Consider the following 15,098-nt stretch of genomic DNA (forward strand, 5'->3'; position numbering starts at 1 on the left):
TCCACAGCTACATTTGTCATAAGCCTTGCAGGGTCTCTAATCACCTGCTCCATGGCCTGCTGTAGATTCCTAATGTTACCCTCCCTGTAGAGCTCTATCTATGTTTGCAGACAAGATGGCGGCGCCTTCTCCAGTAGGGTGGAGGCCGTCCGGCATCAGCAGGCCACGGTGGCCCCAGAACGAAGGCCAGTTATCAATAAAGTAAAGCCTTGCTGTTGACAAAACTGCGCCAGCCACCTATTTAATGATATCAGCCTGCTAAACACCTCATCAGTACCCTGGGAGGGGAGGGGACCAGAGACTATTAATAAATGCCGACACATCTTTCTGGCAAGGTCACAAGTCCTCTCTATGTCCATTTTTATGACCTCTGAGTGCTTCATCCTGATATCATTGGTGCCGACGTGAATAATTATGTGACTGTATCTCATGTCATGTTCCTTTGTCTGTCTTCCCTTCTGTAGCATCAGCACCCTAAGATGGGATACAATGTCGGGAGCTCTGGCCCCAGGAATACATTTAGCGTCAGCCGGTGTTGCAGGTGATAGAATCCCCTATCACTAATGTCTGGTGTTTCAGCCTGGAGATATGAGTGGCAGTCACTTGTGCGCTTGGAGAATTCACATCAGGTAAATCCAAGGGGGAGAACTTATTCATAGTTCACACTGGCGAATGGTGAAAGCTAACCGCTAGCAAATGCTAACTGCTAGCGAATTACAACAGGACTATAGTTAAATAACATTCAGAGTAGATAAAATTAATAACTAGAAGAGTGCTAAACAGAAATAAAAGAAACATATACAACCGTGTGAAGTTCAGAATAGCATCACAACAACAAACAATCAGCCAAAAGGTAAAAATTGTAAGTTTCGACTCAACCTGAACAAAAGAGAGATGTAGACGAAAGGCAGACTGTATGTCTATGTGTTTGCGCATGTATGCTTTCAACCTAACTCGCACACTGTGTGCACTGGCCGTTTGTAGTGTAATTAAAGTGCACCCTAGCCAGCTGCTACTATGTAGTAAGTAAAGTGTGATGCTTGCTACCTGACCTAATAATACATAAGGCTGACTGTGTGTGTGTGTGTGTGTGTGTGTGTGTGTGTGTGTGTGTGTGTGTGTGTGTGTGTGTGTGTTTGCGCACATACGCTTTCAACTTAAGGGCCGCAGTGACCGGCCCCTTGGTGCCCCCAGTCACCATACTGAGTTTGGTGTCAATTGCTTAACCCTTATATTATGTTGCGGGTCAATTTGACCCATTTCAATTTTTGTGTTGGCCAAAGTGCAGGTTATCCTCACTTTTTTCCCATGAAATTTTATGACTTTTTCTCATCTAGTGTCATGAATTGCTGTGTCAAATCTGAACACTTTGACGTGTTGTGGAGTGTCTGCACAGAGTTTGTATACAAAGATGATGTTGCGGGTCATTTTGACCCAGACACAAAGTGGCTCTTCAAATCCAAAATAAACATGTCTCTTTGATCTACTTTATTTTGATTGCCTATGAATAGCCATTCAAAACCAGGTGTGGTGGAAGAGGGACTTTCTCTCCCCTGTTCTTGTGACTGTTTCCATGCCCTTTCTTTGAGAAATACACCAAAAATGAGCTCCAGACGATTTACATCTGAAGAAGTTTTGTCGCAGCTTCTGAACTGGGATAGTACTGCAGAGGAAGAGATTTCAGAGACAGAGGATCCTTCAGAGCCAGAGGACAATGCTATTGATGAACCAGATTGTCAATTTTCCAACGAGGAGGATGATTCAGAGGATGAGTCTGCCAGTGTCCCTTCATCAGATGAAAACCAAGAAATGCAACAATCATCATCCACACAGAGTACATGGACATGTAAAGATGGTAAACTAAAATGGTCAACATCACCACACCAAAGTTGAGGCAGATTGTCATCTTCTAATGTCATCAAAATGACTCGTGATCCGACAAGATTTGCTGTAACAAGAATTGATCATACTGAATCAGCATTTCAGCTCTTCATATCCCCACCCATAGAGAAGATAATCCTCGACATGACAAACTTGGAGGGGAGGCGTTTTTCAAGAGAAATGGAAGGCATTGGATCCAATTGACTTGCATGCTTACACTGGAATTCTGGTGTTAGCTGGAGTATACAGGTCAAAGGGTGAAGCAACTGCAAGTTTATGGAATGAAGAGAATGGAAGGCCAATCTTCCGAGCAACAATGTCTTTGGAGACATTTCACATGATCTCTTGTGTGATCCGATTTGACAACCGTGACACCAGAGCTGGTCGACGAGAGAGAGACAAGCTTGCACTGATCAGAGATCTCTGAGATAAATGGGTCTAAATCCTGCCTTTATTGTATAATCCTGGCCGCAATATCACTGTCGATGAGCGCCTCGTTCCGTTCAGAGGACAATGTCCTTTCCGACAGTATATGCCAGGGGTAGGCAACCTGTTCCAGAAAGAGCCATGAGGGTGCAGGTTTTCTTTGCAGCCACTGACTCCACCAGGTGATTTTACTGATTAATATCACTTTGAGCAGATGGAATCAGTTAATCAGTGAAATCACCTGGTGGAGTCAGTGGCTGCAAAGAAAGCCTGCACCCTCATGGCTCTTTCTGGAACAGGTTGCCTACCCCTGGTATATGCCAAACAAGCCTGCGAAATATGGCATCAAAATATGGGCAGCCTGTGATGCAAAATCCAGTTATGCATGAAACCTGCAAATATATATTGGAAAGCCACCTGGAGGAGCACCTGGAAGAATCATGAAATGCGTGTGGTATTGAAGATGACTGAAGGGCTGCAAGGTCATAACATAACATGTGACATCTTCTTTACCTCCGACCGTCTTGGAGATGAACGTCAGGAGAGAAAGCTGACTATGTTGGGAACAGTCAGAAAAAATAAGCCAGAACTTCCTTGTGAGATTCTGAAGATGCAAGGAAGACCTCTGCATTCCTCAAAATTTGGTTTCACAGAGAAAACAACACTTGTTTCTTACTGCCCAAAGAGAAACAAGAATGTTCTTGTGATAAGCACGATGCACAAAGATGCATCTCTGAGCACGAGAGAGGACAGATAGATAGGTAGGTAGGTAGGTAGGTAGGTAGGTAGGTAGGTAGGTAGGTAGGTAGGTAGGTAGGTAGGTAGGTAGGTAGGTAGATAGATAGATAGATAGATAGATAGATAGATAGATAGATAGATAGATAGATAGATAGATAGATAGATAGATAGATAGATAGATAGATAGATAGATAGATAGATAGATAGATAGATAGATAGATAGATAGATAGATAGATAGATAGATAGATAGATAGATAGATAGATAGATAGATAGATAGATACATACATACATACTTTATTCAACCCTTTAAGGGGAAATTCATTTGCCCGAGAGCATTCATACATACACAATTCATCCATTCAATAAAATGCCAATTAATAAGCCAAATATAAAAATACATAAGAAGTAAAAATACGAGGTCTCTTAGATAATAAACCGACCCTTTTATTTATTTTTTTAACTATATGGATTTGAATGACATGCGATTACACCAATCATGCTTGAACCCTCGTGCGCATGCGTGAGTTTTTTCACGCGTGTCGGTGACGTCATTTCCCTGTGGGCAGGCCTTGAGTGAGATGTGGTCCCGCCCTCTCGGCTGAATTCCTTTGTTTCACACGCTGCTCGAGACGGCGCGCGTTGCTTTATCAAAATTTTTTCTGGACCTGTGAGGAATATCCGAGTGGACACTATTCGAGAAATTAAGCTGGTTTTCTGTGAAAGTTCTTCTGAAAGTTCTCTGTTCTCTGACGACTTACTGCGTCAACAGAGCCTGAAATGTGAAAGTTTTCAACTTGAAACGGCGAGACGCTGCCGCCTCAAAGCGCAGATCGCCGTCAGGCACTGTGGACCGTCCTTAAAGCGACACTACCAGACCAAAATCTCTCATCAGCCGTTAAAATTTTTACCGAAAACCAGCTGAATTTATTGAATGGTGTCCACTCAGTTGTGCCTTACAGTTTTGAAAAAAATGTTATCAAACAAAGCAACAGTCTCTGAGCCATTCCTAAACAATGAAAAAAATCGACGAGCAGGTGGACGACTCCTCACTCAAAGACTGCCCACAGGCGAATGACGCAACCAACAGGCGTGAAAAAACTCTTGCATGCCCACGAGGGTTCAAGCATGTCTGATGTAATCACACGTGATTCAAATCCATATGGTTTTTGAAAAAATAATAAGGTCGGATACTTTTCTAATAGACCTCGTATATTAACAAGAGGCGTAAAACAGCACCCTGCCGCTGGGACAAAAGATCTTCTATACCTCTCAGTCCTACATCTCATGGAGAGGAGTCTGTCACTATGGTTGCTTTTCTCAGCAACCAGAGTGCCGTGCAGAGGATGAGATTTGTTGTTCATAATAGAGTTCATAATGCATCTCATCATGCTCTCCACCAGTTCACCCACAGAGACCGGCTCCCTCCCCATCACTGACACGCACAAATTTGTCCAGGCAGCCGCAGATGATCCTGTATTACAACTCCACCAAAGGAGTTGACAATCTTGACAAAGTCACAGCAACATATAGCCAGTGGTGGACACACTTCAGATAATCTGATAACAGATAATTATCTAAGATAATGTTTTCATTATTGGATTATCTTTATAGATAACTTTAAAAACCATTATCGGACTAATTATCTTTCGATGAATTGTCATCCGATAACTTTTATACTGATAACGTAGTAAACCAAGCTGAACAGCAGCAAACATTTTTAAAATTTAAAATTAGTTGAGACCTACCTGTTGAAAGTTACCTAAAAGATGTATAGTACTACCACTCTACCAGGAAAAGAAGAACTGGTCACACACACACAAAAAAATAATTTTCTTTAACACCATAGTGATACGCTGGCAATATCACCCAATCATCCAGAAGCATACATTTTTAACTTATGGTTCAAATTTTAACCAAACTAATTTTGGACAAGTTATTTAAAATTACTGTCATGCCTGAAGTTTTATAAAGTGAAAACATCAGATACATGTTTTAGTTTTAAAGTAATGTGCTAATTTTTATGGTTTTGTGAGCACATGCTGTGCCCAGCAGTGCATTATGGGTAATCTCAGTAGGTTCACGACAGGACAAATGCATTTCAGACACTCTGTTCAGGCTCCATGGACAGCAGCATTAAACTCTAGTGCCTAAAACTCTTGTGAATATATTCTGTGTTTATAGACGTTATTGTATTTGCATTTGTTAAATTCCACGCATCTTTAAATTAATGTAGCAGACATGGATTATCTGGAATTTTGTTGTGGCAAGTTTTCAAGGCCTCTACTGCCATCTACTGGCCAGTAGTGTTCATGGCAGTATTCGCCCTAAGTACTAAGCGTCTGGGCACCAGTAGATGGCAGTGTTCTATTTATTTGGACCCCGGTTATATCAGATGGTTGTCAAATCAACTTTTTGGCTTTGCAAGTGTTTTTTTTTTTTTTTTTTTTTTTTTTTTTTTTTTACAAATTAAGTTTAAAAACAACAACAACAACAACAACAGCAAAAAATATTACAAGATAGCTCTGCGGTGTTTGCACAGGCACAGTGCGAGCGGTTGGACCCTTGTAGCTCTTCAGGAGCAGGATACAGAATAATATGAAACAGGTTTGATTTTCGTTTGACCATACGATCGGCGATCAGGAGGTGGTCGTGAGATGTTGAACACAGCTTATTACTCCATGTACACTAAACGATGCAGGACGCGCGATTAACCTGAAACTCGGTCCAAAAATTTCTCACACGAATGAAAAATCATCTGAAAAAGGGCCAAAACTCGCACAGTGTAAAGCCAACATTTATGTGTCAACACAATATTGAGTGCACGTTTTACAACATCATAAAACGCGTGCACATCATAAAACTAATAATAAAACTAATAAAATGAGTGCACATTCTATCCACATGCAAAACATTTTGCGATGACACTTCCAGGGCTCCATAAAAATGCCTGTTTTTACAAATAAAAAATGGAATATTTTACAAAAGCACATTTATCTGTAAACACCAACACACGACACACGTCACATTAACGTGTTGGTTTACATAATGAATGACTGAACCAATCAGTGTTTAGCAGAGGCACTTGTTATAAAACCTCAGAATTAGTGCATTATTCAACATTTAAATATATATATCATATTTTAATTTTGTACAAATGACAGAATTGACATTGAGTTATTCTATCAGTATTCACACAAAACCATAAGTCAGTATGCCTTTATTTTTCAAGACCTCCACCTGACCGGAGCACTCTGATTAGTAGAGAGCTGGCTTTGTGGCTGCTCTCAGGATGCTTCACTGCTGTAGCCATGTAGCTTCCAGAAGGGGGCAGTATGTTCAAACATAGAAGTGCTGACTCATTGTTTGGGTCTTTTGTCGCTTTTTATGCTTCCAAAAGCACCAATTCAAATTCAACTTGTTAGCAGTTGCAAATGTACCAGAGACAATAGTGGAATTTATCGGTTATCTGTAGGGCTGAAACGATTATTCGAGTTATTCGAGTAACTCGATTACAAAAAATGCTCGAGGCAAAGAATTTGTTCGTTTAATTCATGTCGCGAGCTCCCGTATCGTTTCCCCCGGACTGTAATAAATGCTGGACAAGGCTTCATGTGGCACAATCTACTTCTCTGGCGATGGCGGAAAACAAAGATACCGCTGTGCATAAAAGGCAGAAAATGTCTAAAGTTTGGGATCATTTTACACTTTGTAAGGCGGACAATATAGTGCAATGTATATACTGTAAAGCGGACCTGGTCTACCATAACAGCACTTCGTCAATGCTGCAACACCTCAACCGAAAGCATCCTCACGTGAACTACTGGACTTCTCCAAGCGGACTCGAAGCCTCTAAGCGGTAACGTATTTTAAGATTAACATTAACTGATATGAACACTACCGCTTGTTAGGATTTCAGTAATTATGTGTAGCTTGTGTGTTGTGTCGATAGTGATGAGACAGGCTAATAAGTAGGCTAACGAGAGGCTAATAAGTAGGCTAACAAGAGCAAATGCACCAAAATCATGAAATCAGTTCATCTCTCCCTTCCTCTCTTTCTTTCTCACTCACTCACTCACAATAAATAATAGATGACACGATGGACAAATTCATTAACATACATTTACTTTTGGACAACTTTAGCATTTGTTATAGCCTGCAAATGAATGTTTTGTTTTTTTTTTTCTCTCCCCACAGCACATCACAGCGACACATGGACAGCTTTGTCCGGACAGGTCCCTCATGTACTGTTGAGGAGGCCGTGGTTTTGACCAACAGCATTTTAAATATGCTCATCACAGACATGCGCCCACTGTCCATGGTGGAAGACACAGGATTCAAGAATATGATCAAAACATTCAATCCCAAATACACCATTCCCTCAAGAACATACTTCACAAATATGATGGAGCAAAAATACTCAGAAATAACTGAAAAATTACAAAGTGTTCTTAAGGACAGAGTCTGTTGCACTAACAAGTGACATTTGGACGAGTGTGGCTACAGAGGCTTATCTGGGGGTCACATGTCATTTCTTGGGAGATGATTGGGAAATGAAGTCCCTCTCCCTTACTACAATGCCTCTAGAGGAGAGGCATATAGCCACAAACATTGCAGATTGGCTGAAGGAGGCTACTAACAAATTTCACATTCCTTTTGAGAAGGTGAAGGCAGTTGTCCATGACAATGGTGCCAATGTAGTGGCAGCTGAATTCTGAAGGAGAGACATGGATGGGCCTCTGTCAGATGTGCAGGACACACACTGAATTTAGTTGTGCAGAATACACTAAACAATAACAAAAACATTGCAAGTTGTGTTGCCTCTGCGAGATGCCTGGTGGAGCACTTTAAAAAGAGTGAACTGGCCTGCACAAAACTTAAAGAAAAGCAGCAGCAAATGGGAGTGCAACAGCACATGTTGGTCCAGGATGTCTGTACCCGGTGGAACAGTACACTTCATATGCTGTCCAGGCTCCTTGAGCAGAGGTGGCCAGTGACTGCTGCGCTTTCGGACCCTGCAGTCAACCCACGGGGAAAACATCACTATTTGGATCTGAAGCCTGAGCAGTGGATATTGACTGAAGAGCTGGCTCAGGTTCTTGAACCTTTCGAGGGGGCTACAGTGTTCCTTAGTGGGGAGCAATATGCAACCCTGTCTGTGCTTCCTCAGCTGGTACAAACGCTGAAGAAATCCACCATGAATTCAGCTTTTGAAACTGCACCAGTAAAGACATTTCAGCGTCTTGCAGCTCAACAGATCACTGACAGGTGGGAAGATCTGTTTGTATTTAAACCTGAGGACCCTAACATTGCCCTACTTGCTGCTGCCATGGACCCCTGCTTTAGAAAACTTAAGTTCTTGTCTTCTGAGGAATCATTTAAGGTCCAAAGCACAATTCAAACAATGGCACTAACTGTCAAAAGACAGGAGTCCAATGTGCAGGGAAATGAATCCACCACCAACATAGAAGGAGACTCCCCAGCTACTCAAGCCCAAGGATCAGCTCACAGTGTTCTTGGATCTTCATCAGACTCCAGTAGCAATGAAGAACAGGATAATGATGAGAATCAAAATCAAGAGGTCCAGAGGGAAGTCTTACAATATTTTGGTGAACATCCTGTCTCCAAAAAAGAGGATCCACTGTCATGGTGGAGAGGAAATGCAGTAAGATACCCAACCCTGGCTAAGATGGCAAAGTCTTTTTGCAGTATTCCAGCCACCTCAATACCCTCAGAGCGTTTGTTCTCTGCTGCTGGGAACATTGCCTCAAAGTGTAGGGCTAGCCTCACCTATGACCATGTCAATATGCTGACCTTTTTGCATTGTAACTATCATTTGCTTGTTTAAAGGGATGTATATGCATCGCACACACATGCACTACTACAAACTCTCTCTCTCTCTCTCTCTCATGCATTGCTAAGACAAGCACTCACCTTCTTGAACAAAGATGAACATTATACTCTACTTACCTCATCTGGATTCAGTTGGAAACTGAACTGTACTGTTTAAGTTGAATTATTAGTGATATTTGAGTTATTTACTTTTATACTTTTTGTTGTTTATTCTCAGGTGGGGATGCACCCCATTTTCCTTTAAAAAAAAAAAAAGATGCACCTTATTTGTCCTTTTATTTAAATTTTTTTGTCATATACATCACAAATGTTTCACAAAGTTTGCATCAATGGGCTTAGTTCTGGAGCCAATAAGCCAAAGATTAAGTTTTGATCTAGTGTTGAGTTTAAATAAAACCTTTTTTGGAGAGGAATAAAAGCCAATTGCTTGTTCATTTTTAGAGGCCTTTCATGTTATATAACACACTATTGATATATGTGTTTAAAAACACAAAAATGTAATTCATCCGATTACTCGATTAATCGTTGAAAAAATCGACAGAATACTCGATTCCAAAAATATTTGATAGCTGCAGCCCTAGTTATCTGTAACTTCCGATACATTTTTGGGTGGTTCATCGTTTATCTTTATCAAAGCTAACTTTTCAGTTATCTGATTATCTGTTATCAAAGTTAATTTTTTGGTTATCTGTGCCCACCACTGCATATAGCTGCCAGTGCAAGCCTGCCCATTGGCCCTTGATGATTTTCTACAACATTGTCGACATGTCTGTGTACATTGCCTATGTGCTGTGGATTGAGATCAACCAGCAGTGGAATGCCGACAAACTGTACAGACCTGGAAGAACTAGGCAAAGCACTCGTCACTCCCAAGATCCAGAACTGGGCCAGGCCAGCTCGATCCCCAGCAGCTGCAGCTTTCATCGCAAAGGTCCAGGGAAGGGCATCTGACCAACCCACAATGGATCCTTTGGATACAGGTGCAAAGAAACACTAAAGATGCCAAGTCTGTCCCTATCAAGATGACAATAAAACAAGTGCGAAGTGCAAGAAGTATATCTGCAGAAAGCACACAGTCACATTCTGTCCATCATGTGGGGAAAATTTTGATGATTGAAAATCCATTGGGCAATTGGGCAAGTTAAATGAAATTAAAAAAAGTGTTCGTGAAGAGGGAAAAATTGAAAACAGGAGTTCTCTTCAAATGTTTGTATAATCTAAAATAAAGTTTTGATTGCTTTAACTTCATTTTTGACTGTTTTGAGTGGTCAAAATGACCCGCAACATAATAAACATATTTTTTCTCACCATAATACAAGGGTTAATTACTGTGGCTGTGCATAGTGAACACACATGCGGTCAGTTGTATATATTAGATGAGCTGAGTTATCCGTTCTACCACAGGTAGTAAGGAATAATTTTAGCCATGTCATTGTATATTTCATATCTCATATAGTTAAGTTACTGTAAGAACTTTATTAATCCCAAAGGAAATTATTAAGGTATAGTAAGTTGCACTGCATTGTGTGTATGTTCATCATTAATTTTCATAGAGCAACTTGTGACATTCATGAGACTCAAGTGAATGATGATAAAAGGTGATAGCATGTCATATCACTGCAATGCTCTGGCATGCTGTACAGGACTTTTTTTTTAAAGAACACCAGGACGATGCATTTCACTTAAAAATACACATGCCCCTGAGTTTTTATCAGTTGCCCTCAAAAGTATTGGAACACTTGGTATTTCACACATTTTAAATTGTTTATGCCATTTCAAAAACAAAAACAAACAAAAAAAAATCTAAAAATTTCTTCCTTAAACTCAAACTAAAAGCAAATCTGTACAACTTGATATACATTAATTAAAAATATATAATACAGCTTCCTGATGATGTGGTATAGAGGACCTGAAAGTTCAGCTACAATTTGCCAGAGCATTGCAGTGATATGACATGCTTATGACAAATTATTGATATGATATGACAAATTATTAAACCTGTGAGGTCTGTACGGGGACCAATGTGTTGCCAGTACAAAAAAAAAACACAGAGGTCCCCGTACAGACCAAGCAGGTTTAATAATATATATATATATATATATATATATATATATATATATATATATATATATATATATATATATATATACACACACATACATACACACACACACACACACACACACACACACACACAGTGGGGCAAAAAAGTATTTAGTCAGTCCCTGATTATCCAAGTTCCCCTACTTAGAAAGATGTGAGAGGTATGTAATTTTCAACATAGGAGAGACAAAATGAGAAGAAAAATCCAGGTAATCACATTGTAGGAGTTTTAAAGAATTTATTTTTTAAATTATGGTGTAAAATAAAAATAAAATAAAATAAGTATATGGTCAATAATAAAAGTTCAACTCAATACTTTGTAACATAATCTTTGTTGACAATGACAGAGGTCAAATGTTTCCTGTAAGTCTTCACCAGGATTGCACACACTGTAGCTGGTATTTTGGCCCATTCCTCCATGCATATCTCCTCTAGAGCAGTGATGTTTTGGGGCTGTCACTGGGCAACACAGACTTTCAACTCCCGCAATAAATTTTCTATGGGGTTGAGGTCTGGAGACTGGCTTGGCCACTCCAGGACCTTGAAATGCTTTTTACAGAGCCACTCCTTCATTGCCCGAGCGGTATGTTTGGGATCATTGTCAAGCTGGAAGACCAAGGCATGTTGCATCTTCAATGCTCTCACTGATAGAAGGAGGTTTTGGCTTAAAATCTCATGATACATGGCCATGTTCATTCTTCCTTTAACATGGATCAGTCGTCCTGTCCCCATTGCAGAGAAACAGCCCCAAGGCATGACGTTTCCACCCCCAGGCTTCACAGTAGGTATGATGTTCTTGGAATGCAACTCAGCATTCTTCTTCCTCCAAACACGGCAAGTTGAGTTTTTACCAAAAAGTTCTATTTTGGTTTCATCTGACCACATGATATTCTCCCAATCCTCTTCTGGATCATCCATATGCTCTCTGGCAAACTTCAGATGGGCCAAGACATGTACTGGCTTAAGCAGGGGGACACGCCTGGCACTGCAGGATTTGAGTTCCTCTCTGCGTAGTGTGGAGCCTTTGTTACTTTGGTCCCAGCTCTCTGCAGGTCATTCATCAGGTCCCTCAGTGTAGTTCTGGGATTTTTGTTCACCATTCTCATGATCATTTTGAACGCAGTGGATGACATGTTGTGTGGAACCCCCGATCGAGTGAGATTATCATTGGTTTTGTATGTCTTCCATTTTCTTACAATTGCTCCCACAGTTGATTTATTCACACCAACCTGCTTGAATGGATTGCATTTATATAGCGCTTTTCCATCTGCATCAGACACTCAAAGCACTTTACAATTATGCCTCACATTCACCCCGAGGTCAGGGTGCTGCCATACAAGGCGCTCACTACACACCGGGAGTAATAGGGGATTAAAGGCCTTGCCCAAGGGCCCTGAGTGATTTTTCCAGTCAGGCAGAGATTTGAACCCATGATCTTCTGGACTCAAGCCCAACACCTTAACCACCAGACCATCACCTCCCCATGACTTGACTTGACATGGCTTGACTATTGTAGATTCACTCTTCCCAGCCTGGTGCACAGCTACAATTTTCTTCCTGGTGTCCTTTGACAGCTCTTTGGTCTTGGCTATGGTTGAGTTTGAAGTCTGACTGTTTGAGGCTGTGGATAGGTGTCTTTTATACAGATAACGAGTTCCAACAGATGCCATTAATACAGGTAACAGGTGGAGGACAGAAGAGCTTCTTAAACAAGAAGTTACAGGTCTGTGAAAACCAGAAATCTTTTTTATGGGTGACCAAAAACTTATTTTCCATCATGGTTTACAATTAAATTCTTTAAAAATCCTACGTGATTTTCTGGATTTTTTTTTCTCATTTTGTCTCTCAGAGTTGAAGTGTACCTATGATGAAAATTAAAGACCTCTTTCTTATATATCTTGTCTTTGTGTTGTATTCAATTCAATACAGGTTGAAGAGGATTTGCAAATCACTGTATCCTGTTTTTATTTACATTTTAGGCAATGTCCTAACTTCACTGGAATTTGGGTTGTATATGTGCGGTTGTTTTAATTCTGATGTGTGCCATTATTATGTTCAACTAGTAATAATGTGGATTAATTGCTGTATTTTTGTCTGAGGTAATTTGATGTGATATGAAATGCCCTAAGTTATTTGAATCTTGAATCTATGAAAAAGTACAATCAATATGACACTATGGCAAATCTGTGTGGAGTAGACTGAAAAAACTGAATGAAGGAGAAGAGTGAGGAAAGCTACCAAGACACCCAAACAACCCAGAAGAGGTTATAGGCTTCTCTGGCTGTGATCGGCTGTGATCGGACAAATTGTGCATCGTGCAAGTTTTGCATTTTGTATCTTGTTTTCAGCTTCATGATGAAGTGGTATAGAGGAGGATTTTCTTAAAAAGAAGATCTGAAAGTTCAGCTACAATTTGCCAGGAGGTACATCTGAAATGCAAGCCTCAAGTTTATGTTTTGGTGAAAGAATATCCTGAGGCTTTTATTAATGTGCACTCTATATATATTATACTTTCACAGCCAATTCACACCATCCTAGTACAATAAACAACAGCTGGCCAAGTGAATGACAGCAGATTGTCAGAAATCTGTAGCTGCCTAGCAACAGTGAACCACAAACAGGAAGATGCTCACTCTTTCCACAGATAAGAGATAAAAGTAATTTATTATTTGTGTGCTTAGCAGGGGTGGTTGCCAAGTGGTTAGTGCACTTGGTTTTAGTGTGGAAGGTTCCCGGTTCAAACCCCACCCCTGCCACTATTTTCCATGTAATGTGGATTTACGTGAGGAAGTTCAACCAGTTCAACATGCAGATCCACCTCGGATTTGCTGTGGCGACCCCGGGTGAAAACAAGGAAGCAGCCGAAGGGAGTTACTCAATGATACAGTATAAACACTGTAAGCAAATGAAGAAAAACAAACCCCAAGTTCAGTGCAATGTTCAGTCTACTGTGGTTGCACAAATCATTTTTTTTAAATAATGGTGGTGGTATTTTTTATTTTAAATTTTATATTTCTTGTGTTGTTTGGTGCAATTGTTAATGCAATATTGTTTATTTGTAACTGTTATGAAAACATTAATAAATTCAATATTGAGTACTGAGAAGTTATTTTGGAAATAAAGAGAACTGCACTGACAAATTCTGAATTATTGTTAATTTCAGGAGGGGGGGGGGGCACCACAATGCATTTGTACTTAGGTCACCAAAATGTCTAGCAACACATTTCAAAAAAGCTGGGACAGTGGTATGTTTACCACTGTGTTACATCACCTTTCCTTCTAACAACACTCAATAAGTGTTTGGGAACTGAAGACACTAATTGTTAAAGCTTTGTAGGTGGAATTCTTTCCCATTCTTGCTTGATGTATGACTTCAGTGTTCAACAGTCCAGGGTCTCCGTTGTTGTATTTAGTGTTTCATAATGTGCTACACATTTTCAATAGGTGACAGGTCTGGACTACACTCAGGCCAGTCCAGTACCTGCGCTCTTTTACTACGAAGCCATGCTGTTGGAACACGTGCAGAATGTGGTTTGGCATTGTCTTGCTGAAATAAGCAGGGATGTCTCTGAAGAACATGTTGCTTGGATGGCAGCAGGTGTTGCTCCAAAACCTGGATGTACCTTTCAGCATTGATGGTGCCATCACAGATGTGTCAGTTGCCCATGCCATGGACACTAACACCCCCCCCCATAGCATCACAGATGCTGGCTTTTGAATGTTGCACTGGTTACAATCCGAATGGTCTTTTTCCTCTTTTGATTGAAAGACACAACGTCCATGATTTCTAAAAACAATATGAAACTTGGACTCATCAGACCACAGAAGACTTTTCCACTTTGTGCCTGTCCTTTTCAAATGAGCTGAGGCCCAGAGAAGGTGGTGGTGTTTCTGGATGATGTTGATGTATGGCTTTCGCTTTGCATGGTAGAGTTTTAACCTGCATTTTTTAGATGCAACGACAAACTGTGTTAACTGACAATGGTTTTCCGAAGTGTTCCTGAGCCCACATGGTAAGATCCTTTACACAAAGTTGTTGATTTTTAATGCAGTGCCGCCTGTGGGATCGAAGGTCACGGGTATTCAGTGTTGGTTTTT

General features: G+C 40.5%; 1 pseudogene; it reads left to right on the plus strand.

The window, feature by feature from the left end:
- The first annotated feature begins 1,602 nt into the window (after window positions 1–1,602).
- On the plus strand, window positions 1,603–9,894 carry LOC117511434 (annotated as a pseudogene).
- The last annotated feature ends 5,204 nt before the right edge of the window (window positions 9,895–15,098 follow it).

This window comes from Thalassophryne amazonica, chromosome 6 (assembly GCF_902500255.1).
Source record: "Thalassophryne amazonica chromosome 6, fThaAma1.1, whole genome shotgun sequence".
NCBI lineage: Eukaryota > Metazoa > Chordata > Actinopteri > Batrachoidiformes > Batrachoididae > Thalassophryne > Thalassophryne amazonica.